At 46.4% G+C, this 27,592-nt stretch overlaps 1 long non-coding RNA gene across 1 annotated transcript; it reads left to right on the forward strand.

The window, feature by feature from the left end:
* The first annotated feature begins 135 nt into the window (after positions 1-135).
* Positions 136-27,592, forward strand: LOC139116442 (uncharacterized). The gene is made up of 3 exons (XR_011548296.1): positions 136-542; positions 26,495-26,611; positions 27,475-27,592. It is a non-coding gene; the product is annotated as an uncharacterized lncRNA (long non-coding RNA).

Below are 27,592 nucleotides of genomic sequence, written 5' to 3' on the forward strand. Positions count from 1 at the left end.
TACTTAAAAGTTCAAAGTTAAGAAAAATCGTCGATCAGATCGCTTCAAGTCATCACTCGTCTGTTCGCGGAAGACGCTATACTTGTGTTAGCGCATGCGTACTTTCTATCCGACTATTCCGAAGAACATCGAACCGTATCCGAACCGGCATAATCCATTTATGGGATTACCCGGGCAGATGCGTCATTGTTTGCTTAGCAAACAAGCGGCATGTTTCATCTCCCTCAAAGGAGACAATAGACGTGCAGGCTCCTTCTCTCCTACCTCCATGATAGAATCGATTGAATTCTATTACATGTTACCATGACCAATTGATAGCCCTGCTTGGTGTGCTTAGCCGGGTTTGTACGCTGTCAGGGGGTTCAAAGTTCATGGACGTGACGAATGAGGAAGTATTATGGTTAACATTCAATCTTTTGTATTCGGTTGAGCAGACATGGCGTCTGCGGGTCAGTCGCCGGAGAGTCATGCAGGAGAAGCTGAGCACAAGAAACGAAGACTTGATAGAGACTGTCACTCATTATCAGGAGAAACCAATATCGGTACGTAATGGGGAAGCTAATCTTGTCTTAATAACCGCCATGGATATGAGAATGTAACTGTGCCAGACCTATGCACAAGTAAAATTTGAACCATGGAGGTAGGAAGAGTCTCTTCTACCTCCGTGCTGGGTAGATAGTCCATGTAGCCGACACGAATATAGGGGTACACGAAAATTATGCTAATGAGTCCAGGGCAAATATGGTAATGGGGGGGAGAGGGTTGTCTGTAGTTAGGGTGGGCAACTACGCAGGGGCCTGTATGAAGTTGCATACTTACTTAGTAGCAGAGTTAGGTTGGGCCAACTACGCGGGGGCTTGTATCAAGTTGCGTACTTACTTAGTTACAGAGTTAGGCTAGGGAACCACGGGGGGGGGGGGGGGGCTGTATCAAGTTGCGTACTTACTTAGTTACAGAGTTAGGCTGGGCCAACTACCACTATAGGAAAAAAGTGCGTGACTAGAGCGAGAAACTGACGCTTTCTCGCAATCAGTGAGAATATGTTCTTATTCTCATTGCTGTCGGAGAGAAATTTTAATCTCCACTGGAGATTGGTGAGAGATGGACTCCTTGGCGAGAATCAAGTGTGAGAACATATTCTCACTGGTGATTATGGAAATTCTCACTAAGTACAGCGAGAATTGAAATTCACTGGCAAGAATCATGAAGACTCGCTGTTCGGAGTCTTTATGATTCTCCCCAATGAAGGACGAGTCTTGATGATTCTCGCCAGTGAATGTCAATTCTCGCTGTACTTAGTGAGAATTTCCTTCTCACCGGTGAGAATTTGTTCTCACACTTGATTCTCGCCAAGAGTGCATTTCTCACCAATCTCCAGTGGAGATAAAAATTTTCTCACCGACAGCGGTGAGAATAAGAACAAGATTCTCACCAATTGCGAGAAAGCGTCAGTTTCTCGCTGTAGTCTGCACGCACTTTTTCCCTATAGTGTACGCGGGGGCTTGTATCAAGTTGCGTACTTACTTAGTTACAGAGTTAGGCTGGGGAACTACGCGGGGGCCTGTATGAAGTTGCGTACTTACTTAGTTACAGAGTTAGGCTGGGCCAACTACGCGGGGCTTGTATCAAGTTGCGTACTTACTTAGTTACAGAGTTAGGCTGGGGAACTACGCGGGGCCTGTATGAAGTTGCGTACTTACTTAGTTACAGAGTTAGGCTGGGCAACTACGCGGGGGCCTGTATCAAGTTGCGTACTTACTTAGTTACAGAGTTAGGCTGGGCCAACTACGCGGGGGCCTGTATGAAGTTGCGTACTTACTTAGTTACAGAGTTAGGCTGGGCCAACTACGCGGGGGCTTGTATCAAGTTGCGTACTTACTTAGTTACAGAGTTAGGCTAGGGGAACTACGCGGGGGCCTGTATCAAGTTGCGTACTTACTTAGTTACAGAGTTAGGCTGGGCCAACTACGCGGGGGCCTGTATCAAGTTGCGTACTTACTTAGTTACAGAGTTAGGCTGGGCCAACTACGCGGGGGCTGTATCAAGTTGCGTACTTACTTAGTTACAGAGTTAGGCTGGGGGAACTACGCGGGGGCCTGTATCAAGTTGCGTACTTACTTAGTTACAGAGTAGGCTGGGCCAACTACGCGGGGGCCTGTATGAAGTTGCGTACTTACTTAGTTACAGAGTTAGGCTGGGGAACTACGCGGGGGCCTGTATCAAGTTGCGTACTTACTTAGTTACAGAGTTAGGTTGGGCCATACGCGGGGCCTGTATCAAGTTGCGTACTTACTTAGTTACAGAGTTAGGCTGGGGAACTACGCGGGGGCTTGTATCAAGTTGCGTACTTACTTAGTTACAGAGTTAGGCTGGGCAAACTACGCGGGGGCCTGTATCAAGTTGCGTACTTACTTAGTTACAGAGTTAGGCTGGGGAACTACGCGGGGCCTGTATCAAGTTGCGTACTTACTTAGTTACAGAGTTAGGCTGGGCCAACTACGCGGGGGCCTGTATCAAGTTGCGTACTTACTTAGTTACAGAGTTAGGCTGGGGAACTACGCGGGGGCCTGTATCAAGTTGCGTACTTACTTAGTTACAGAGTTAGGCTGGGCCAACTACGCGGGGGCCTGTATCAAGTTGCGTACTTACTTAGTTACAGAGTTAGGCTAGGGGAACTACGCGGGGCCTGTATGAAGTTGCGTACTTACTTAGTTACAGAGTTAGGCTGGGGAACTACGCGGGGGCTTGTATCAAGTTGCGTACTTACTTAGTTACAGAGTTAGGCTGGGGAACTACGCGGGGGCCTGTATGAAGTTGCGTACTTACTTAGTTACAGAGTTAGGCTGGGGGAACTACGCGGGGGCCTGTATCAAGTTGCGTACTTACTTAGTTACAGAGTTAGGCTGGGCCAACTACGCGGGGGCTGTATCAAGTTGCGTACTTACTTAGTTACAGAGTTAGGCTGGGGCAACTACGCGGGGGCCTGTATCAAGTTGCGTACTTACTTAGTTACAGAGTTAGGCTTGGGGAACTACGCGGGGGCCTGTATCAAGTTGCGTACTTACTTAGTTACAGAGTTAGGCTGGGGAACTACGCGGGGGCTTGTATCAAGTTGCGTACTTACTTAGTTACAGAGTTAGGCTGGGCCAACTACGCGGGGGCCTGTATCAAGTTGCGTACTTACTTAGTTACAGAGTTAGGCTGGGGAACTCGCGGGGGCCTGTATGAAGTTGCGTACTACTTAGTTACAGAGTTAGGCTGGGCCAACTACGCGGGGGCCTGTATCAAGTTGCGTACTTACTTAGTTACAGAGTTAGGCTAGGGGAACTACGCGGGGGCCTGTATCAAGTTGCGTACTTACTTAGTTACAGAGTTAGGCTGGGGAACTACGCGGGGGCTGTATCAAGTTGCGTACTTACTTAGTTACAGAGTTAGGCTGGGCCAACTACGCGGGGGCCTGTATCAAGTTGCGTACTTACTTAGTTACAGAGTTAGGCTGGGGAACTACGCGGGGGCCTGTATAAGTTGCGTACTTACTTAGTTACAGAGTTAGGCTGGGGAACTACGCGGGGGCCTGTATGAAGTTGCGTACTTACTTAGTTACAGAGTTAGGCTGGGGAACTACGCGGGGGCCTGTATCAAGTTGCGTACTTACTTAGTTACAGAGTTAGGCTGGGGCAACTACGCGGGGGCCTGTATGAAGTTGCGTACTTACTTAGTTACAGAGTTAGGCTGGGCCAACTACGCGGGGGCTGTATGAAGTTGCGTACTTACTTAGTTACAGAGTTAGGCTGGGGAACTACGCGGGGGCCTGTATCAAGTTGCTACTTTTAGTTACAGAGTTAGGCTGGGCAACTACGCGGGGCCTGTATGAAGTTGCGTACTTACTTAGTTACAGAGTTAGGCTAGGGGAACTACGCGGGGGCCTGTATCAAGTTGCGTACTTACTTAGTTACAGAGTTAGGGGGGGAACTACGCGGGGGCCTGTATCAAGTTGCGTACTTACTTAGTTACAGAGTTAGGCTAGGGGAACTACGCGGGGGCCTGTATCAAGTTGCGTACTTACTTAGTTACAGAGTTAGGCTGGGCCAACTACGCGGGGGCCTGTATCAAGTTGCGTACTTACTTAGTTACAGAGTTAGGCTATGGGAACTACGCGGGGGCCTGTATGAAGTTGCGTACTTACTTAGTTACAGAGTTAGGCTGGGCCACTACGCGGGGGCCTGTATGAAGTTGCGTACTTACTTAGTTACAGAGTTAGGCTGGGCCAACTACGCGGGGGCCTTGTATCAAGTTGCGTACTTACTTAGTTACAGAGTTAGGCTGGGCCAACTACGCGGGGGCTGTATCAAGTTGCGTACTTACTTAGTTACAGAGTTAGGCTGGGGAACTACGCGGGGGCCTGTATGAAGTTGCGTACTTACTTAGTTACAGAGTTAGGCTGGGGAACTACGCGGGGGCTTGTATCAAGTTGCGTACTTACTTAGTTACAGAGTTAGGCTGGGCCAACTACGCGGGGGCCTGTATCAAGTTGCGTACTTACTTAGTTACAGAGTTAGGCTGGGCCAACTACGCGGGGGCTTGTATCAAGTTGCGTACTTACTTAGTTACAGAGTTAGGCTGGGGGAACTACAGGGGGGCCTGTATGAAGTTGCGTACTTACTTAGTTACAGAGTTAGGCTGGGCCAACTACGCGGGGGCCTGTATCAAGTTGCGTACTTACTTAGTTACAGAGTTAGGCTGGGCCAACTACGCGGGGGCTGTATCAAGTTGCGTACTTACTTAGTTACAGAGTTAGGCTGGGGGAACTACGGGGGGGCCTGTATGAAGTTGCGTACTTACTTAGTTACAGAGTTAGGTTGGGCAACTACGCGGGGCCTGTATCAAGTTGCGTACTTACTTAGTTACAGAGTTAGGCTGGGAACTACGCGGGGGCCTGTATCAAGTTGCGTACTTACTTAGTTACAGAGTTAGGCTAGGGGAACTACGCGGGGGCCTGTATCAAGTTGCGTACTTACTTAGTTACAGAGTTAGGCTGGGCAACTACGCGGGGGCTTGTATCAAGTTGCGTACTTACTTAGTTACAGAGTTAGGCTGGGGAACTACGCGGGGGCTGTATCAAGTTGCGTACTTACTTAGTTACAGAGTTAGGCTGGGGCAACTACGCGGGGGCCTGTATCAAGTTGCGTACTTACTTAGTTACAGAGTTAGGCTGGGGAACTACGCGGGGGCCTGTATCAAGTTGCGTACTTACTTAGTTACAGAGTTAGGCTGGGGAACTACGCGGGGGCCTGTATCAAGTTGCGTACTTACTTAGTTACAGAGTTAGGCTGGGGGAACTACGCGGGGGCCTGTATGAAGTTGCGTACTTACTTAGTTACAGAGTTAGGCTTGGGGAACTACGCGGGGGCTTGTATCAAGTTGCGTACTTACTTAGTTACAGAGTATAGGCTGGGCCAACTACGCGGGGGTCTGTATCAAGTTGCGTACTTACTTAGTTACAGAGTTAGGCTAGGGAACTACGGGGGCCTGTATCAAGTTGCGTACTTACTTAGTTACAGAGTTAGGCTGGGCCAACTACGCGGGGGCCTGTATCAAGTTGCGTACTTACTTAGTTACAGAGTTAGGCTGGGGGAACTACGCAGGGGCTTGTATCAAGTTGCGTACTTACTTAGTTACAGAGTTAGGCTGGGCCAACTACGCGGGGGCCTGTATCAAGTTGCGTACTTACTTAGTTACAGAGTTAGGGTAGGGGAACTACGCGGGGGCCTGTATGAAGTTGCGTACTTACTTAGTTACAGAGTTAGGCTGGGCCAACTACGCGGGGGCTTGTATCAAGTTGCGTACTTACTTAGTTACAGAGTTAGGCTAGGGGAACTACGCGGGGGCCTGTATCAAGTTGCGTACTTACTTAGTTACAGAGTTAGGCTGTGGGAACTACGCGGGGGCCTGTATCAAGTTGCGTACTTACTTAGTTACAGAGTTAGGCTGGGGGAACTACGCGGGGCTTGTATCAAGTTGCGTACTTACTTAGTTACAGAGTTAGGCTGGGCAACTACGCGGGGGCCTGTATCAAGTTGCGTACTTACTTAGTTACAGAGTTAGGCTAGGGGAACTACGCGGGGGCCTGTATCAAGTTGCGTACTTACTTAGTTACAGAGTTAGGCTGGGGCAACTGCGCGGGGGCCTGTATCAAGTTGCGTACTTACTTAGTTACAGAGTTAGGCTGGGCCAACTACGCGGGGGCCTGTATCAAGTTGCGTACTTACTTAGTTACAGAGTTAGGCTGGGGCAACTACGCGGGGCCTGTATCAAGTTGCGTACTTACTTAGTTACAGAGTTAGGCTGGGCCAACTACGCGGGGGCCTGTATCAAGTTGCGTACTTACTTAGTTACAGAGTTAGGCTTGGGGAACTACGCGGGGGCCTGTATGAAGTTGCGTACTTACTTAGTTACAGAGTTAGGCTGGGCGAACTACGCGGGGGCCTGTATGAAGTTGCGTACTTACTTAGTTACAGAGTTAGGCTGGGGAACTACGCGGGGGCCTGTATCAAGTTGCGTACTTACTTAGTTACAGAGTTAGGCTGGGCCAACTACGCGGGGGCCTGTATCAAGTTGCGTACTTACTTAGTTACAGAGTTAGGCTTGGGCAACTACGCGGGGGCCTGTATCAAGTTGCGTACTTACTTAGTTACAGAGTTAGGCTAGGGAACTACGCGGGGGCCTGTATCAAGTTGCGTACTTACTTAGTTACAGAGTTAGGCTGGGCCAACTACGCGGGGGTCTGTATCAAGTTGCGTACTTACTTAGTTACAGAGTTAGGCTGGGGGAACTACGCGGGGGCCTGTATCAAGTTGCGTACTTACTTAGTTACAGAGTTAGGCTTGGGGAACTACGCGGGGGCCTGTATCAAGTTGCGTACTTACTTAGTTACAGAGTTAGGCTAGGGGAACTACGCGGGGGCTTGTATCAAGTTGCGTACTTACTTAGTTACAGAGTTAGGCTGGGCCAACTACGCGGGGGCCTGTATCAAGTTGCGTACTTACTTAGTTACAGAGTTAGGCTGGGGAACTACGCGGGGGCCTGTATGAAGTTGCGTACTTACTTAGTTACAGAGTTAGGCTGGGCCAACTACGCGGGGGCCTGTATGAAGTTGCGTACTTACTTAGTTACAGAGTTAGGCTGGGGCAACTACGCGGGGGCTTGTATCAAGTTGCGTACTTACTTAGTTACAGAGTTAGGCTGGGCCAACTACGCGGGGGCCTGTATCAAGTTGCGTACTTACTTAGTTACAGAGTTAGGCTGGGGAACTACGCGGGGGCCTGTATGAAGTTGCGTACTTACTTAGTTACAGAGTTAGGCTGGGCAACTACGCGGGGGCCTGTATCAAGTTGCGTACTTACTTAGTTACAGAGTTAGGTGGGCGAACTACGCGGGGGCCTGTATCAAGTTGCGTACTTACTTAGTTACAGAGTTAGGCTGGGCAACTACGCGGGGGCTTGTATCAAGTTGCGTACTTACTTAGTTACAGAGTTAGGCTGGGGGAACTACGCGGGGGCCTGTATCGAAGTTGCGTACTTACTTAGTTACAGAGTTAGGCTGGGGAACTACGCGGGGGCCTGTATCAAGTTGCGTACTTACTTAGTTACAGAGTTAGGCTGGGCCAACTACGCGGGGGCTTGTATCAAGTTGCGTACTTACTTAGTTACAGAGTTAGGCTGGGGGAACTACGCGGGGGCCTGTATGAAGTTGCGTACTTACTTAGTTACAGAGTTAGGCTGGGCCAACTACGCGGGGGCCTGTATCAAGTTGCGTACTTACTTAGTTACAGAGTTAGGCTGGGCCAACTACGCGGGGGCCTGTATCAAGTTGCGTACTTACTTAGTTACAGAGTTAGCTGGGGAACTACGCGGGGGCCTGTATCAAGTTGCGTACTTACTTAGTTACAGAGTTAGGCTGGGCCAACTACGCGGGGGCCTGTATGAAGTTGCGTACTTACTTAGTTACAGAGTTAGGCTGGGGGAACTACGCGGGGGCTGTATCAAGTTGCGTACTTACTTAGTTACAGAGTTAGGCTGGGAACTACGCGGGGGCTGTATCAAGTTGCGTACTTACTTAGTTACAGAGTTAGGCTGGGGAACTACGCGGGGGCCTGTATCAAGTTGCGTACTTACTTAGTTACAGAGTTAGGCTTGGGGAACTACGCGGGGGCCTGTATCAAGTTGCGTACTTACTTAGTTACAGAGTTAGGCTGGGCCAACTACGCGGGGGCCTGTATCAAGTTGCGTACTTACTTAGTTACAGAGTTAGGCTGGGCCAACTACGCGGGGGCCTGTATCAAGTTGCGTACTTACTTAGTTACAGAGTTAGGCTAGGGGAACTACGCGGGGGCCTGTATGAAGTTGCGTACTTACTTAGTTACAGAGTTAGGCTGGGCCAACTACGCGGGGGCTGTATCAAGTTGCGTACTTACTTAGTTACAGAGTTAGGCTGGGGGACTACGCGGGGGCTTGTATCAAGTTGCGTACTTACTTAGTTACAGAGTTAGGCTGGGCCACTACGCGGGGGCCTGTATCAAGTTGCGTACTTACTTAGTTACAGAGTTAGGCTAGGCGGAACTACGCGGGGGCCTGTATCAAGTTGCGTACTTACTTAGTTACAGAGTTAGGCTAGGGGAACTACGCGGGGGCTTGTATCAAGTTGCGTACTTACTTAGTTACAGAGTTAGGCTGGGCCAACTACGCGGGGGCCTGTATCAAGTTGCGTACTTACTTAGTTACAGAGTTAGGCTGGGCCAACTACGCGGGGGCTTGTATCAAGTTGCGTACTTACTTAGTTACAGAGTTAGGCTGGGGGAACTACAGGGGGGCCTGTATGAAGTTGCGTACTTACTTAGTTACAGAGTTAGGGGGGAACTACGCGGGGGCCTGTATGAAGTTGCGTACTTACTTAGTTACAGAGTTAGGCTGGGCCAACTACGCGGGGGCTTGTATCAAGTTGCGTACTTACTTAGTTACAGAGTTAGGCTGGGGCAACTACGCGGGGGCCTGTATCAAGTTGCGTACTTACTTAGTTACAGAGTTAGGCTGGGACCACTACGCGGGGCCTGTATCAAGTTGCGTACTTACTTAGTTACAGAGTTAGGCTGGGCCAACTACGCGGGGGCCTGTATCAAGTTGCGTACTTACTTAGTTACAGAGTTAGGCTGGGCCAACTACGCGGGGGCCTGTATCAAGTTGCGTACTTACTTAGTTACAGAGTTAGGCTGGGCCACTACGCGGGGGCTTGTATCAAGTTGCGTACTTACTTAGTTACAGAGTTAGGCTGGGGCAACTACGCGGGGGCCTGTATCAAGTTGCGTACTTACTTAGTTACAGAGTTAGGCTGGGCCAACTACGCGGGGGCCTGTATCAAGTTGCGTACTTACTTAGTTACAGAGTTAGGCTTGGGGAACTACGCGGGGGCCTGTATCAAGTTGCGTACTTACTTAGTTACAGAGTTAGGCTGGGGCAACTACGCGGGGGCCTGTATCAAGTTGCGTACTTACTTAGTTACAGAGTTAGGCTGGGGGAACTACGCGGGGGCCTGTATCAAGTTGCGTACTTACTTAGTTACAGAGTTAGGCTAGGGAACTACGCGGGGGCCTGTATCAAGTTGCGTACTTACTTAGTTACAGAGTTAGGCTGGGCCAACTACGCGGGGGTCTGTATGAAGTTGCGTACTTACTTAGTTACAGAGTTAGGCTAGGGGAACTACGCGGGGGCCTGTATCAAGTTGCGTACTTACTTAGTTACAGAGTTAGGCTTCGGGAACTACGCGGGGGCCTGTATCAAGTTGCGTACTTACTTAGTTACAGAGTTAGGCTGGGGGAACTACGCGGGGGCTTGTATCAAGTTGCGTACTTACTTAGTTACAGAGTTAGGCTGGGCCAACTACGCGGGGGCCTGTATCAAGTTGCGTACTTACTTAGTTACAGAGTTAGGCTAGGGGAACTACGCGGGGGCCTGTATCAAGTTGCGTACTTACTTAGTTACAGAGTTAGGCTGGGCCAACTACGCGGGGGCCTGTATCAAGTTGCGTACTTACTTAGTTACAGAGTTAGGCTGGGGAACTACGCGGGGGCCTGTATCAAGTTGCGTACTTACTTAGTTACAGAGTTAGGCTGGGGGAACTACGCGGGGGCTTGTATCAAGTTGCGTACTTACTTAGTTACAGAGTTAGGCTGGGCCAACTACGCGGGGGCCTGTATCAAGTTGCGTACTTACTTAGTTACAGAGTTAGGCTGGGGAACTACGCGGGGGCCTGTATCAAGTTGCGTACTTACTTAGTTACAGAGTTAGGCTGGGCGACTACGCGGGGGCCTGTATGAAGTTGCGTACTTACTTAGTTACAGAGTTAGGCTTGGAGGGAACTACGCGGGGGCCTGTATCAAGTTGCGTACTTACTTAGTTACAGAGTTAGGCTGGGCCAACTACGCGGGGGCTTGTATCAAGTTGCGTACTTACTTAGTTACAGAGTTAGGCTGGGCAACTACGCGGGGGCCTGTATCAAGTTGCGTACTTACTTAGTTACAGAGTTAGGCTTGGGGAACTACGCGGGGGCCTGTATCAAGTTGCGTACTTACTTAGTTACAGAGTTAGGCTGGGCCAACTACGCGGGGGCCTGTATCAAGTTGCGTACTTACTTAGTTACAGAGTTAGGCTGGGGGAACTACGCGGGGGCCTGTATCAAGTTGCGTACTTACTTAGTTACAGAGTTAGGCTGGGGAACTACGCGGGGGCTTGTATCAAGTTGCGTACTTACTTAGTTACAGAGTTAGGCTAGGGGAACTACGCGGGGGCTTGTATCAAGTTGCGTACTTACTTAGTTACAGAGTTAGCTGGGCAACTACGCGGGGGCCTGTATCAAGTTGCGTACTTACTTAGTTACAGAGTTAGGCTTGGGGAACTACGCGGGGGCCTGTATGAAGTTGCGTACTTACTTAGTTACAGAGTTAGGCTGGGCCAACTACGCGGGGGCTTGTATCAAGTTGCGTACTTACTTAGTTACAGAGTTAGGCTGGGCCAACTACGCGGGGCCTGTATGAAGTTGCGTACTTACTTAGTTACAGAGTTAGGTGGGCCAACTACGCGGGGGCTGTATCAAGTTGCGTACTTACTTAGTTACAGAGTTAGGCTGGGGGAACTACGCGGGGGGCTGTATGAAGTTGCGTACTTACTAGTTACAGAGTTAGGCTGGGTCAACTACGCGGGGGCTGTATCAAGTTGCGTACTTACTTAGTTACAGAGTTAGGCTGGGCCAACTACGCGGGGGCCTGTATCAAGTTGCGTACTTACTTAGTTACAGAGTTAGGCTGGGCCAACTACGCGGGGGCCTGTATCAAGTTGCGTACTTACTTAGTTACAGAGTTAGGCTGGGGAACTACGCGGGGCCTGTATCAAGTTGCGTACTTACTTAGTTACAGAGTTAGGCTGGGGGACTACGTCGGGGGCCTGTATGAAGTTGCGTACTTACTTAGTTACAGAGTAGGCTGGGCCACTACGCGGGGGCTTGTATCAAGTTGCGTACTTACTTAGTTACAGAGTTAGGCTGGGGAACTACGCGGGGGCGTATGAAGTTGCGTACTTACTTAGTTACAGAGTTAGGCTGGGCCAACTACGCGGGGGCTGTATCAAGTTGCGTACTTACTTAGTTACAGAGTTAGGCTTGGGAACTACGCGGTGGCCTGTATGAAGTTGCGTACTTACTTAGTTACAGAGTTAGGCTGGGCCAACTACGCGGGGGCCTGTATCAAGTTGCGTACTTACTTAGTTACAGAGTTAGGCTGGGCAACTACGCGGGGGCCTGTATCAAGTTGCGTACTTACTTAGTTACAGAGTTAGGCTGGGAACTACGCGGGGGCCTGTATCAAGTTGCGTACTTACTTAGTTACAGAGTTAGGCTGGGGCAACTACGCGGGGGCCTGTATGAAGTTGCGTACTTACTTAGTTACAGAGTTAGGCTGGGGAACTACGCGGGGGCTTGTATCAAGTTGCGTACTTACTTAGTTACAGAGTTAGGCTGGGGGAACTACGCGGGGGCCTGTATCAAGTTGCGTACTTACTTAGTTACAGAGTTAGGCTGGGGAACTACGCGGGGGCCTGTATCAAGTTGCGTACTTACTTAGTTACAGAGTTAGGCTGGGAACTACGGGGGGGCCTGTATCAAGTTGCGTACTTACTTAGTTACAGAGTTAGGCTTGGGCAACTACGCGGGGCCTGTATCAAGTTGCGTACTTACTTAGTTACAGAGTTAGGCTGGGCCAACTACGCGGGGGCTTGTATCAAGTTGCGTACTTACTTAGTTACAGAGTTAGGCTGGGCCAACTACGCGGGGGCCTGTATCAAGTTGCGTACTTACTTAGTTACAGAGTTAGGCTGGGCAACTACGCGGGGGCCTGTATCAAGTTGCGTACTTACTTAGTTACAGAGTTAGGCTGGGCAACTACGCGGGGGCCTGTATCAAGTTGCGTACTTACTTAGTTACAGAGTTAGGCTGGGGAACTACGCGGGGGCCTGTATCAAGTTGCGTACTTACTTAGTTACAGAGTTAGGCTGGGCCAACTACGCGGGGGCCTGTATCAAGTTGCGTACTTACTTAGTTACAGAGTTAGGCTGGGCCAACTACGCGGGGGCCTGTATCAAGTTGCGTACTTACTTAGTTACAGAGTTAGGCTGGGGAACTACGCGGGGCCTGTATCAAGTTGCGTACTTACTTAGTTACAGAGTTAGGCTGGGCCAACTACGCGGGGGCCTGTATCAAGTTGCGTACTTCCTTAGTTACGGAGTTAGGCTGGGGCAACTACGCGGGGGCCTGTATCAAGTTGCGTACTTACTTAGTTACAGAGTTAGGCTGGGGAACTACGCGGGGGCCTGTATCAAGTTGCGTACTTACTTAGTTACAGAGTTAGGCTGGGCCAACTACGCGGGGGCCTGTATCAAGTTGCGTACTTACTTAGTTACAGAGTTAGGCTGGGCAACTACGCGGGGGCCTGTATCAATTGCGTACTTACTTAGTTACAGAGTTAGGCTGGGAACTACGCGGGGGCCTGTATCAAGTTGCGTACTTACTTAGTTACAGAGTTAGGCTGGGGGAACTACGCGGGGGCCTTGTATCAAGTTGCGTACTTACTTAGTTACAGAGTTAGGCTGGGCCAACTACGCGGGGGCCTGTATCAAGTTGCGTACTTACTTAGTTACAGAGTTAGGCTGGGAACTACGCGGGGGCTGTATCAAGTTGCGTACTTACTTAGTTACAGAGTTAGGCTTGGGGAACTACGCGGGGGCCTGTATCAAGTTGCGTACTTACTTAGTTACAGAGTTAGGCTGGGCCAACTACGCGGGGGCCTGTATCAAGTTGCGTACTTACTTAGTTACAGAGTTAGGCTGGGCCAACTACGCGGGGGCCTGTATCAAGTTGCGTACTTACTTAGTTACAGAGTTAGGCTGGGGGAACTACGCGGGGGCTGTATGAAGTTGCGTACTTACTTAGTTACAGAGTTAGGCTGGGCCAACTACGCGGGGGCCTGTATGAAGTTGCGTACTTACTTAGTTACAGAGTTAGGCTAGGGGAACTACGCGGGGGCCTTGTATCAAGTTGCGTACTTACTTAGTTACAGAGTTAGGCTGGGCCAACTACGCGGGGGCCTGTATCAAGTTGCGTACTTACTTAGTTACAGAGTTAGGCTAGGGGAACTACGCGGGGGCCTGTATCAAGTTGCGTACTTACTTAGTTACAGAGTTAGGCTGGGCAACTACGCGGGGGCCTGTATCAAGTTGCGTACTTACTTAGTTACAGAGTTAGGCTGGGGGAACTACGCGGGGGCTTGTATCAAGTTGCGTACTTACTTAGTTACAGAGTTAGGCTGGGCAACTACGCGGGGGCCTGTATCAAGTTGCGTACTTACTTAGTTACAGAGTTAGGCTGGGGAACTACGCGGGGGCCTGTATGAAGTTGCGTACTTACTTAGTTACAGAGTTAGGCTGGGCCAACTACGCGGGGGCTTGTATCAAGTTGCGTACTTACTTAGTTACAGAGTTAGGCTAGGGGAACTACGCGGGGCCTGTATGAAGTTGCGTACTTACTTAGTTACAGAGTTAGGCTGGGGAACTACGCGGGGGCTTGTATCAAGTTGCGTACTTACTTAGTTACAGAGTTAGGCTGGGCAACTACGCGGGGCCTTGTATCAAGTTGCGTACTTACTTAGTTACAGAGTTAGGCTGGGGGAACTACGCGGGGGCCTGTATCAAGTTGCGTACTTACTTAGTTACAGAGTTAGGCTGGGCAACTACGCGGGGGCCTGTATCAAGTTGCGTACTTACTTAGTTACAGAGTTAGGCTTGGGGAACTACGCGGGGGCCTGTATCAAGTTGCGTACTTACTTAGTTACAGAGTTAGGCTGGGGAACTACGCGGGGGCTTGTATCAAGTTGCGTACTTACTTAGTTACAGAGTTAGGCTGGGCAACTACGCGGGGGCCTGTATCAAGTTGCGTACTTACTTAGTTACAGAGTTAGGCTGGGGAACTACGCGGGGGCCTGTATGAAGTTGCGTACTTACTTAGTTACAGAGTTAGGCTGGGCAACTACGCGGGGGCCTGTATCAAGTTGCGTACTTACTTAGTTACAGAGTTAGGCTAGGGGAACTACGCGGGGGCCTGTATCAAGTTGCGTACTTACTTAGTTACAGAGTTAGGCTGGGCCAACTACGCGGGGGCTTGTATCAAGTTGCGTACTTACTTAGTTACAGAGTTAGGCTGGGGAACTACGCGGGGGCTTGTATCAAGTTGCGTACTTACTTAGTTACAGAGTTAGGCTGGGCAACTACGCGGGGGCCTGTATCAAGTTGCGTACTTACTTAGTTACAGAGTTAGGCTGGGGAACTACGCGGGGGCTGTATCAAGTTGCGTACTTACTTAGTTACAGAGTTAGGCTGGGAACTACGCGGGGGCCTGTATCAAGTTGCGTACTTACTTAGTTACAGAGTTAGGCTGGGCCAACTACGCGGGGGCCTGTATGAAGTTGCGTACTTACTTAGTTACAGAGTTAGGCTGGGCAACTACGCGGGGGCCTGTATCAAGTTGCGTACTTACTTAGTTACAGAGTTAGGCTTGGGGAACTACGCGGGGGCCTGTATGAAGTTGCGTACTTACTTAGTTACAGAGTTAGGCTGGGCAACTACGCGGGGGCCTGTATCAAGTTGCGTACTTACTTAGTTACAGAGTTAGGCTGGGCCAACTACGCGGGGGCCTGTATCAAGTTGCGTACTTACTTAGTTACAGAGTTAGGCTGGGCCAACTACGGCGGGGGCTTGTATCAAGTTGCGTACTTACTTAGTTACAGAGTTAGGCTGGGGAACTACGCGGGGGCCTGTATGAAGTTGCGTACTTACTTAGTTACAGAGTTAGGCTGGGGGAACTACGCGGGGGCCTGTATGAAGTTGCGTACTTACTTAGTTACAGAGTTAGGCTGGGCAACTACGCGGGGGCTTGTATCAAGTTGCGTACTTACTTAGTTACAGAGTTAGGCTGGGGAACTACGCGGGGGCCTGTATCAAGTTGCGTACTTACTTAGTTACAGAGTTAGGCTGGGCAACTACGCGGGGGCCTGTATCAAGTTGCGTACTTACTTAGTTACAGAGTTAGGCTGGGGGAACTACGCGGGGGCCTGTATGAAGTTGCGTACTTACTTAGTTACAGAGTTAGGCTGGGCAACTACGCGGGGGCTGTATCAAGTTGCGTACTTACTTAGTTACAGAGTTAGGCTGGGCCAACTACGCGGGGGCCTGTATCAAGTTGCGTACTTACTTAGTTACAGAGTTAGGCTGGGCCAACTACGCGGGGGCCTGTATCAAGTTGCGTACTTACTTAGTTACAGAGTTAGGCTGGGGAACTACGCGGGGGCCTGTATGAAGTTGCGTACTTACTTAGTTACAGAGTTAGGCTGGGCAACTACGCGGGGGCTGTATCAAGTTGCGTACTTACTTAGTTACAGAGTTAGGCTGGGGGAACTACGCGGGGGCCTGTATCAAGTTGCGTACTTACTTAGTTACAGAGTTAGGCTGGGCCAACTACGCGGGGGCCTGTATCAAGTTGCGTACTTACTTAGTTACAGAGTTAGGCTGGGCCAACTACGCGGGGCCTGTATCAAGTTGCGTACTTACTTAGTTACAGAGTTAGGCTTGGGGAACTACGCGGGGGCCTGTATCAAGTTGCGTACTTACTTAGTTACAGAGTTAGGCTGGGCAACTACGCGGGGGCCTGTATCAGTTGCGTACTTACTTAGTTACAGAGTTAGGCTGGGCCACTACGCGGGGGCTTGTATCAAGTTGCGTACTTACTTAGTTACAGAGTTAGGCTTGGGGAACTCCAGGGGGGCCTGTATGAAGTTGCGTACTTACTTAGTTACAGAGTTAGGCTGGGAACTACGCGGGGGCCTGTATGAAGTTGCGTACTTACTTAGTTACAGAGTTAGGCTGGGCCAACTACGCGGGGGCCTGTATCAAGTTGCGTACTTACTTAGTTACCAGAGTTAGGCTGGGGGAAACTACGGGGGGGGCCTGTATGAAGTTGCGTACTTACTTAGTTACAGAGTTAGGCTGGGCAACTACGCGGGGGCCTGTATCAAGTTGCGTACTTACTTAGTTACAGAGTTAGGCTGGGCCAACTACGCGGGGGCCTGTATCAAGTTGCGTACTTACTTAGTTACAGAGTTAGGCTGGGCCAACTACGCGGGGGCTTGTATCAAGTTGCGTACTTACTTAGTTACAGAGTTAGGCTGGGGGAACTACGCGGGGGCCTGTATGAAGTTGCGTACTTACTTAGTTACAGAGTTAGGCTGGGCCAACTACGCGGGGGCCTGTATCAAGTTGCGTACTTACTTAGTTACAGAGTTAGGCTGGGAACTACGCGGGCCTGTATCAAGTTGCGTACTTACTTAGTTACAGAGTTAGGCTGGGGAACTACGCGGGGGCTGTATCAAGTTGCGTACTTACTTAGTTACAGAGTTAGGCTGGGCCAACTACGCGGGGGCCTGTATCAAGTTGCGTACTTACTTAGTTACAGAGTTAGGCTGGGCCAACTACGCGGGGGCCTGTATCAAGTTGCGTACTTACTTAGTTACAGAGTTAGGCTGGGCCAACTACGCGGGGGCCTGTATCAAGTTGCGTACTTACTTAGTTACAGAGTTAGGCTGGGGGAACTACGCGGGGGCCTGTATGAAGTTGCGTACTTACTTAGTTACAGAGTTAGGCTGGGCCAACTACGCGGGGGCTTGTATCAAGTTGCGTACTTACTTAGTTACAGAGTTAGGCTGGGCCAACTACGCGGGGCCTGTATCAAGTTGCGTACTTACTTAGTTACAGAGTTAGGCTGGGGGAACTACGCGGGGGCCTGTATCAAGTTGCGTACTTACTTAGTTACAGAGTTAGGCTGGGTGAACTACGCGGGGGCATGTACGAAGTTGCGTACTTACTCAGTTACAGAGTTTTGCTGGGGGGAGTACGCGAGTGCTTGTATGGTGACCTTATCATCGACCATAAAACCCTTCGACAAGGTTTGGGGCATAGTCATTTTGAACACAAAAGATTACGAACACAAAGGGGAAAGGCAATTACGCAACACTCAGTTTTATAGCCTGATTCTGTCAAATGTTTACCCAGCAGTTGATGTGTTTGAGGATTAAAACTGTTGCTCAGGACGACTTATCAGGTGTGGCTGGGTTTTTGCGTGATTAAGTGATTAACTACTGAAAGAAAACTTGGAAGCGGGTGATAAATGATTACGTACTGAAAGAAAACCACAGAGGTGTTAATGCGAAAGACGACCTGAAAAATACACACGACCTAATATCAATTGAGATTATATAAATTAGTGCTAGGATGTGCGTCGCCGACAGTAAGGGTGTTAGAAAAACGCAAGATGAACACGTGATTTTCATTCAAGCTCCTTAATGTGTAGCGAGTAACATCTCAAAGGTTTGCCTCCAAAGAAGACTAATTTGAAGACCACGATGGCTGCAGCACGTAATCGCTTCCATGTCATGTCTGAAGACGATATTAAGGAAAAAGTGTGTGGAAGAGCGCCGCAAAACACCAGAAGAACCACAAGCTGGAGTCTCCGCGTGAGGAATGAGTGGGCCGAGGCGAGAAATGCTACAGAGGTTTTGGGGAAGCAGCTACAAATTCCCATGGCAGACAATCTGGCAGAGTTTTGTGTTCCTGAGCCACTTTGTAATGGAGGTAAGAAAGAAAGAAAGTGAACCGTATGCTCCCGACTGTCTCAACTACCTAAGCGCAGGAACCGCAACTGTAACGCCAAGCAGACTTACTGTGCGTAGTGCAAACTACTCGAAGAAGTTCAAGAAACCTCGCGATTCACACTACCGTCATAAGAACTTCCAGTACAAGGACGTGATATTATCATCAGATTCGGATGTAAATTTTGAACTAAACTTTGATTTTTCAGAGTTAGATGATTGATGATATATGGGTTACAAAAGGATTTCTTGACTCATTGACTGTCAGAGACTCAATTGCATGTTAACTGGACGGCTATAAGTCGGTCATCACCGGCTTGAAACACATAGTATTTTGTTCGCAATTTATCCATAGACCGTACGCTCTACGATTTATTGATAATAAAGAATGAAGATAACTTGATAACCTCCAAAAGTTGTTATTTTTCATGTGTAGGTGTGTGAGTGGTTTATCCATGGTAAATTTTCCCTGATTTCAAACGTGTCAATGTCATTGTGGTCTGATGGGCAAGTTACGTGGCCCGAAAACAAAACATTTAAAATCGTAAGCAGTGTGACACGAGTGATAAACGCAAGTTGTGATAAGTCGATGTCATGCGGTCTGATGGGAAAAATTAGGTTGCCTGAAAACAAAACATTTTAATCGTAAGCACTGTCTGACAGGAGTGATAAATACTATCCTGGGTTCCCTGTTAGCTCGACGGCTATGTATAGGATAAAGCCCGAGTACAAGGGCTCTTCTGGTATATAAAGTCCAACCCCATGATAAAATGTCGAGGCCGCAGGCCGAGACATTTTATCGTAGGGTTGGACTTTATATCACCAGAAGAGCCTGAGTACAAGGGGTGGTTTATCCCACTTAAAACTATCGCCCCTAACTGATATATTTTCGTTTTCAATGGTTACGTTCAACCGTCCCTTTGTCATGTAACATGTTTAGGATATGAATTAAACTTTTATTTGTGAAATAGCCTTCCAGTGTAATGGAACATCCTATAAATGCCCTAGGGCACATTATATAAATGCCCTGGGGCACAGCAGGTTTTGTGTGTTGTGTTGCCGTGGTTTCCGCTGTGTTACCAAATTTGAATATTAAAACGTACCAGATGTCTACAGAATATGACATGTTCACTTTTGATTGGACAGTACTTTACTGCGGCGCTGTCATTCGTTTCTGGAATTTGGTGACCAAGCTTTACGAGTAGATAAAACACCCTGAATTGAGCACTCTGATTGGTCAATCAACAGTAGATAGTTTTTAAAAGTAGGTTATCGCCCGCTTGAAACGTAAAACAACTCGGCTCCGCCTCGTTGTTTACGTTTCAATCGGGCGATAACCTACACTTATACACAACTTGGCGGTGACGACACAGAACAAACAGTAAAAAATAGTACACAAACTATTAAACGAAATGTACTAGAACAAACACATCGACCATGATACTTATAAGTATCTTGATCCAAAAACATAAATGTCCGTACTCCACAGTGGTGCTCATTGCCTACAATTCACAAACTGCCGCCTGAAAACTCAAAATTGCAGGCAGACCAATAATCAGTGGCTACTCCAGTCCCATTTACAGAATTACAGAATTCCTGGATTACTTCATAAAACCACAAGTTCAGCAACAACCAACATATATAAAAGATACAACAAATTTCATACCAGAAATAGAAAAGACAAATGTCCCTTAACAAGCATTTCTCTTAACACTCGACGTGGTGTCAATGTACACAAAGACAATTCACAACGAAGCAATTCGGCTAGTCAGTGAAACACTAAACTCACAAACCTCGCATGAAACAAATACAGCATCAAAAATGATCCACGGAAGAATTAATGGAAATGCTATCATTAATTCTCAAACACAACAGTTTTGAATTTAACAGGCAATTAATATTTCTGCCAAACCCGAGACTGCAGCATGGGATCAAACGCCTCACCGGAAATAGCCAACATGACTTTTCATAATCGTAAATAACCACAACAACATTCATTTCTGGAAAAGATTCAGAGATGATACTTTGCTATCTTTCTCGGAACACAAACCGAACTCACAAACTTCATCCAAAAAATCAACACAATGCACCCAACATTTAAGTTGTCATTCGAAAGCTCAACACAAGAAATAACATTTATTGATGTAGTTGTTTTCAAAGGTGCAAGATACTACAAAGAAAATATCCTCGACATCTAAACACATACAAACCAACACACACATTCCAATTTGTACATAGAGAATCGTGTCACCCGACAGCAACTGTTAATGGCTTTATCAAACTTAAGGCAAAATCCTTAGATAGCTCGCACTTGTAACAACAATGACGACTTTACTAGAAAAGTCGCTTTCTTTACAAACAAACTACTCGATAGAGAATACAAAAAACAACGAAATGACGAAAATAACAGCAAAAATAGACCAGATTATCCAAAATACACTAACAAACCGCACACTTACACGTAAAGAAACAACAAACAAACTCATGTTCAGCACAACATACAGCCCACACATCAAAACAAAATATCTTAGGGGAAGTCATTTGAAAGATTGGGCTGAACTGGAGAAGGATTCAACACTAAGGAAGAATCACCAATCATGCACCAATCATTCTAAGAAGATAAACAAAAATCTAAAAGACACACTAGTCAAAAACAAAATTTAGTTAGAAGTAAAAAAAATAGAACAAACAACCGGACCACCAAACAGACTCACAACAAGACCCAAACATTGATATACTTGCCTCGCTACTCGAAGAGCAAGAACACTAAAATGCATTAAAATAAATTTTAACAAACACAAACTGAGGAAAGAATCTACACTGCGACTGATGAGAGACCACACTCGGGTTTCAAAACGCAAGCATCAAAGGGCCACTCTATGAAATAAGCTTTCCCCACACAAACAAAACATTACCGTACACACTAATGCAAATCCCTACATATATCCGAAGCTAAACAAACATTATATGAACACAAACAATCGGATAAGAATGTAGGAACACATATCGAAAACGAATCAAACACAAATTCAAAAAAAACATTTTGGATAGTAAGGGGGGAGCCTCTTTCACATTTTTGTGTGAAAACAATTTCGGGCAAAGGCTAGTTGTAATGGCGGCAGAAAGTGAACCGAAAGAACGTAGAAAACGCAAAAGAATGGTCGTACTAAAGCAAGTATATGGTCTTGAGTATATGTGCGATTCCGATGAAATAGTTAACAGGGGAAAATGGAAAATCGAAAAACGTAATAAACGCTGGTAATGGAGTGCATTCACAGGAGAGTTAGCGCCAAATCGGAAATGAATGAAGAGGAAGTTGTAACACTTTATAACACAGTAGCTGAAAGTGACATTGCACGTAACGAGGGTGTAATAATATCGCAGAAATCCGAACCTTCTATCATGGGTAAATGAAGAGAAGTTAGTAATAGAGGGAAATATCCCCACATTTTGATATAAAGGGCGACGATGAAAATCTAGAATGTTTAATGAAAGTCATGCCTGTAGACCTAGCAAACTTTGTAAGTAAATGCTTTTTGTAAGAGAATGTTTAAAGTATGTTTACGCTTATTTATTCATAACTTAAAGAACTGTATTACTCCAGTGTCTTGTAAGCCGTAGGGGCTGGGTGTGGCATTATATAAGTCCACACATGACACTTTAATAAATAAAGATAACATTAGATAACATAACAATAGAGAACGAAGTTTGCTCCGCATATTCGCCCGCCAATTAGCAGTTTCCATCGATGGTCAAAGGAAGGACACCTGATAAAAATGAGCCGGCATATTGCTAACACGAACACAGACACACAGTGCTAACACGAACACACACACACACACACACACACACACATGATACATAACATAACTTACAAACCCTGCCTGTGGCATGTACCTTGACGTGCAGGGTGGTAGGGCAACTAGTTAATAGACAACAAGAAACACTTACAAATGCGTAAGTAAAGTAGACATAACAGACAAAACCATGGCAGTGAAAAGAAGATGAAATTTATGACAAAATGAATGAAGTGAGTGTGTTTCGTGGACGCAGATTTTCAATGAAAATATTATCATAAAATCGGGGTTTCACATCTAACATATATTTGAAGAAATGCGATTTGTTATGACATTGTAACATTATACCTTCGTATGTGTTTTGAAGTCAAGAAATTGTGATGTTAAGGTTTTCAAATGCTACATTGTTCCCCAGCCTAACTCTGTAACTAAGTAAGTACGCAACTTGGTAGAGGGCCGGCATAGTTCCCCTAGCCTAACTCTCTAACCATGTAAGTACGCAACTTGATACGGGCCCCCGTGTAGTTCACTCAGCCCCCGCGTAGTTCACCCAGCCTAAGTCTATAACTAAGTAAGTCCGCAACTTGATACAGGCCCCCGCGTAGCTCACCCAGCCTAACTCTGTAACTAAGTACGCAACTTGATACAGGCCCCCGCGTAGTTCACCCAACCTAACTCTGTAACTAAGTAAGTACGCAACTTCGTACAGGCCCCCCCCCGCGTAGTTCCCTAGCCTAACTCTGTAACTAAGTAAGTACGCAACTTGATACAGGCCCCCGCGTAGTTCACCAAGCCTAACTCTGTAACTAAGTAAGTACGCAACTTGATACAGGCCTCCGCGTAGTTCCCCTAGCCTAACTCTGTAACTAAGTAAGTACGCAACTTGATACAGGCCCCCGCGTAGTTCACCAGCCTAACTCTGTAACTAAGTAAGTACGCAACTTGATACAGGCCCCCGCGTAGTTCTCCCAGCCTAACTCTGTAACTAAGTAAGTACGCAACTTGATACAGGCCCCGCGTAGTTCACCCAGCCTAACTCTGTAACTAAGTAAGTACGCAACTTGATACAGGCCCCGCGTAGTTCACCTAGCCTAACTCTGTAACTAAGTAAGTACGAACTTGATACAGGCCCACGCGTAGTTCACCCAGCCTAACTCTGTAACTAAGTAAGTACGCAACTTGATACAGGCCCCCCGCATAGTTCCCGCAGCCTAACTCTGTAACTATGTAAGTACGCAACTTGTACAGGCCGCCCGCATAGTTCCCTTACTGTAACTCTGTAACTATATGAACCCCCCCCCCCCCCCCCCCCCCCCCCCCCCCCGACGTACACACTGGAAAGTGTAGGACGCCCTCAACCAGTCGTATCTTACTTCATAACTTAGTACGCAACTTCGTACAGAGGCCGGATTAATCAGACGTAGGTAAGGTAGTAATATAGGTGTAACAACAATCTCGCTTCTACTGTGTAATAGTGTAACTTTAGTTGATACTTGACACAGATATACTGGAACTCCGCAAGGCCAACTTGTAACTCCGTACACATGCATCCAATTAGCATGTCATTATCGGCTACATGGACTGTCTGCCCCATGTTGAACTGATTCAAAATGGACGTTTGCCAATTGAATCGCATTTTTGACAAAGTTCAATACTTTCTGTTCAATGATTCTACATTAAAATGCTTCGTAACCGAAATATCCATTTTATGGACACTCCACAGAGAGAGTGGAAAGCCGTTTTTGTGTCTTGTCGTTCGACCTCAGATCTATCGTTTAGTATTCTTGACCGCGGAGTGACGTCACTTTCACCTCACGCACGCGAGTGAGGTGAAATGGGATTTGACTTCACAGGACAATGAACAATGCAGAAATTATGTGACAAAGTACAGAACTTAGTGTTTATCATTGACATGATGTTGAAACTTTGAATACTGCTGTAAATGTTGAAAAATCCACACTTCAATATTTTGTTCTCTCGGCAGTGTGACGCAAAAAAATGACGTAAAAAATCCGCGAGTTCCCGGATGTCCGCGGTCAAGAATACTTTGTCGCCATATTGGCCAGGCGTAGCTGCAAAATTGTAGCTCTACGGTGAGGCGGTCGGTGAGTTTTGGTTTTTGCGACATCGCTCACCAGTAGAGCTACAATGCCGAAGGCCCTGTAGCATACAAAATAAGCGCGCCTCACATGGCGCGGCATTTTCATGTAAAATCCCACATATTCACTGCATTTGGTCGTACCGATTTATCACTACTATACTACACTAACCTTGTCGTTTATGGGGTTTGGTATTAGCACAGACACGTCGATCGCATTCGATAAACATTGAGCGTGTTGGGAGCCTCCATTACCGGAAGTTGGTAATGGTGGCTCCAAGAAATGTTTTTGGAAACGCGATCGACGTATTTGAACAAATACCAAACCCCATACACGACAAGTTTAGTGTAGTATAGTGTTTAATCTTCAGTAGTGATAAATCAGTATGACCAAATGCAGTAAATATATGGGATTTTACATCAAAATGCCGTGCCATGTGCAGCGTGCTTATTTGTATGCTTCAGGGCCTTCGGCATTGTAGCTCTACTGGTGAGCGAGGTCGCAAAACCAAAACTCACCGACCGCCTCACCGTAGAGCTACAATTTTGCAGCTATGGCCAGTCGGTTTTATGTCTCAAAAGCCATGACAATATTAACGTGTAGATTTATATTCTAGTCAAGCTTAGTTTAGTGGACTGAAGTTGTTTGCCACAAGAAAACATCTCATTCAAATGATGACTTTTACCAATAGCACCATGGCCCGGCCAAAGGTAAATTTGCACGTACACCACAGGGAAAATATTTGTACTGGCTTCTCTGAAATTTATTGACAAAAACGAATCATGCCGTACCGATTTCAAAGGTGACAATATGTTGTCATGTTACAGAAAATATGACATCAACGCGACCTTACGAATTACCACGAAAATGGCCGATCACTTCAAAAACTGAATCGTGTGACCTGTGGATCACCATGTCGTTTTAACTCTGTTTCTAAGTATGAATCGTGAAACCCTGAGTACTCCCTCCGAAACTTGTCGCTCACTAAAACAGCGCCCTCTTTTCGCAAAGACCAATTTGCTTTCGAGAACAGGTTGTCCACACACATTTTAAATCAAAGACCAGCCTCCATAGTATATGCCACAGGAAATAACATCATTGACTGCGGCAAAATATGTGTGTCGTTTATCTTTATATAAAATGTAATTACATGTACTTATTATCGACCGATTAATCACACATAAATCATTCATTATTTGTATGATTTGTTTGATATTAATGTACAATTTTGGTTTGCCTTCCGTCAAACGTTTTACCGACATGGTAGTACGCGAACCTACATGTTGCCCCTTGTGGGCTTTTCAATCCATACGTTTACCTCAGAGTCCAAGGTATACATTGTGAAATGTCGCACCAACTGAACTGATAAATGGTATCCCTTTGATCAGTCCTTTCAAAACTTTCTTTAATCATATCGAAAATGTTATGGATTTACTGAACTTTGAAGAATTAGAAGTGACAGATAGCCAAATAATGACAATGAAGTAATATAACAAAAAGTGGATTGTTTCATTGAGACTGAAAATAATCATCGCATTTGATTAAGTGAAATTGATATAGCGTGCCTGCAATTGGCAATATCGGTCGCAATACTCAGTTTTGAATTATTTTCTTTTTGATAATAATAGTGCTAAGTCTCTGGGTATTAATTTCTGTTTGGTAAAAAAATGAGTAAAGCTATTGTTTAAAAATGATGTTTAATCAGCTTTAATTCGGAAAATCTGAATGAAACATTAAATATAAACTTAGTAAACAGTCTTCGCAATTTTGAATTCACCACAGGATTGGACCAGTCCAGAACTCATTTTTTTTCATTGAAAGGCTAGTTCTTACGGTGACATTACTTTCATATAAACCTTGAAAGTTGATACTAGACGGTGCACTGGCATCCTGACAGCAATAAAAATGTGAATTGAGTTATATGAAAAACATTTGCAATTTGCAATTGTACTCACAGTAACTGAATCTATAAAAAATGTGAATCGTGTAATTTAACAATATTGTACACCACATTAATCATATTCGGCACTGACTCGTGACTTGCTTCAAATGTGCGGCCTTATGAGTATTACGGATAAATTGAAACAAGTAAACTCTAGGTAGTGAAATTGAAGCAATATACTTTGGCAGATGGTAGCGTAGATGGTAAGATGAACACGAAACTATGGCGTTCGCCCGAGAAATGGCCAGTGACTAGAGGGTTAGTCTAAATTGTTCCATATACCGTAAAAGCAGAAAGTCATGAAGTGCAGTACGCCATTTACAAACAAACCAAAGATGCTAACTCTCTTGTAAATCTGTGATAGATGTCCCACTTGATTTAACGATGAAAGTAATCAAGACGGACCCTCGTGGAAGTTCTGCAAGTCGGAGTGATGCGATCGATACAGAACAGCCTAACTTGCCGAAACAAACTACAGCCGGTAAGAAAATGGAAGTAATACTTACAGAATATTTAGTTATACTATCACTGCATTAGCTTTTAAATGACATTTGAAAGAATGAATGAATGAATGAATGACGATTGAGTGAGTGATGCGCCTAATACTAAAACCAGCTTATTTTCTAATTGTGGCGAATAGTACACAGATGTATATATAATGAGTTACATATGATATTAGAAAATGAAATACAGATATGTGATACAGTTTATGATTCCGGGTGTACACCCCTATTGGCTGCGTGGTCTCTTTTATATTGAATACCATATATTTAAAACTCAGAACCTCTGCAAAGTATGCCTAAACAGTTGAGAACGGCCCTTGATAACGTGTTAATAATACCAATATAATTATACTGGTACAGGTGTATAATTAACACTGCCTTGTTAAACAGGTTTTCGGCGATTGTCCGGCCTGAGAGGAAAATAACATATGCCGTTATAATTACTTTTATGACCAGTCTATATTAATGTGATGAAGTATCTTTCTTTTAATCAATCGAGAGGCATCAGAAAGGGTTAATTAAAAGGGTAAGAAAATGCTTTGTATATGGTTTGTGCCATATTACAACCCAATGCTTTGTTGAAAATGTTCAATCAACCTTATACTTATTAATATCATAATAATTATGGATATCTTGAAAAAAATAAACACTAGATAGCGAAATTGAAGCAATATACTTTGGCAGACTGTCAGTACACCTAGATGGTAAGATAAACGCGAAAGCATGGCTAGAGAGCTAGTCTAGAATTGTTCCATATCCTGTAAAAGCAGAAAGTCATGAAGTGCAGTACGCCATTTACAAACAAACCAAAGATGCTAACTCTCTTGTAAATCTATGATAGATGTCCCACTTGATTTAACGATGAAAGTAATCAAGACGGACCCTCGTGGAAGTTCTGCAAGTCGGAGTGATGCGATCGATACAGAACAGCCTAACTTGCCGGAACATATTACAGCGGG

This window comes from Ptychodera flava, chromosome 17, assembly GCF_041260155.1.
Source record: "Ptychodera flava strain L36383 chromosome 17, AS_Pfla_20210202, whole genome shotgun sequence".
NCBI lineage: Eukaryota > Metazoa > Hemichordata > Enteropneusta > Ptychoderidae > Ptychodera > Ptychodera flava.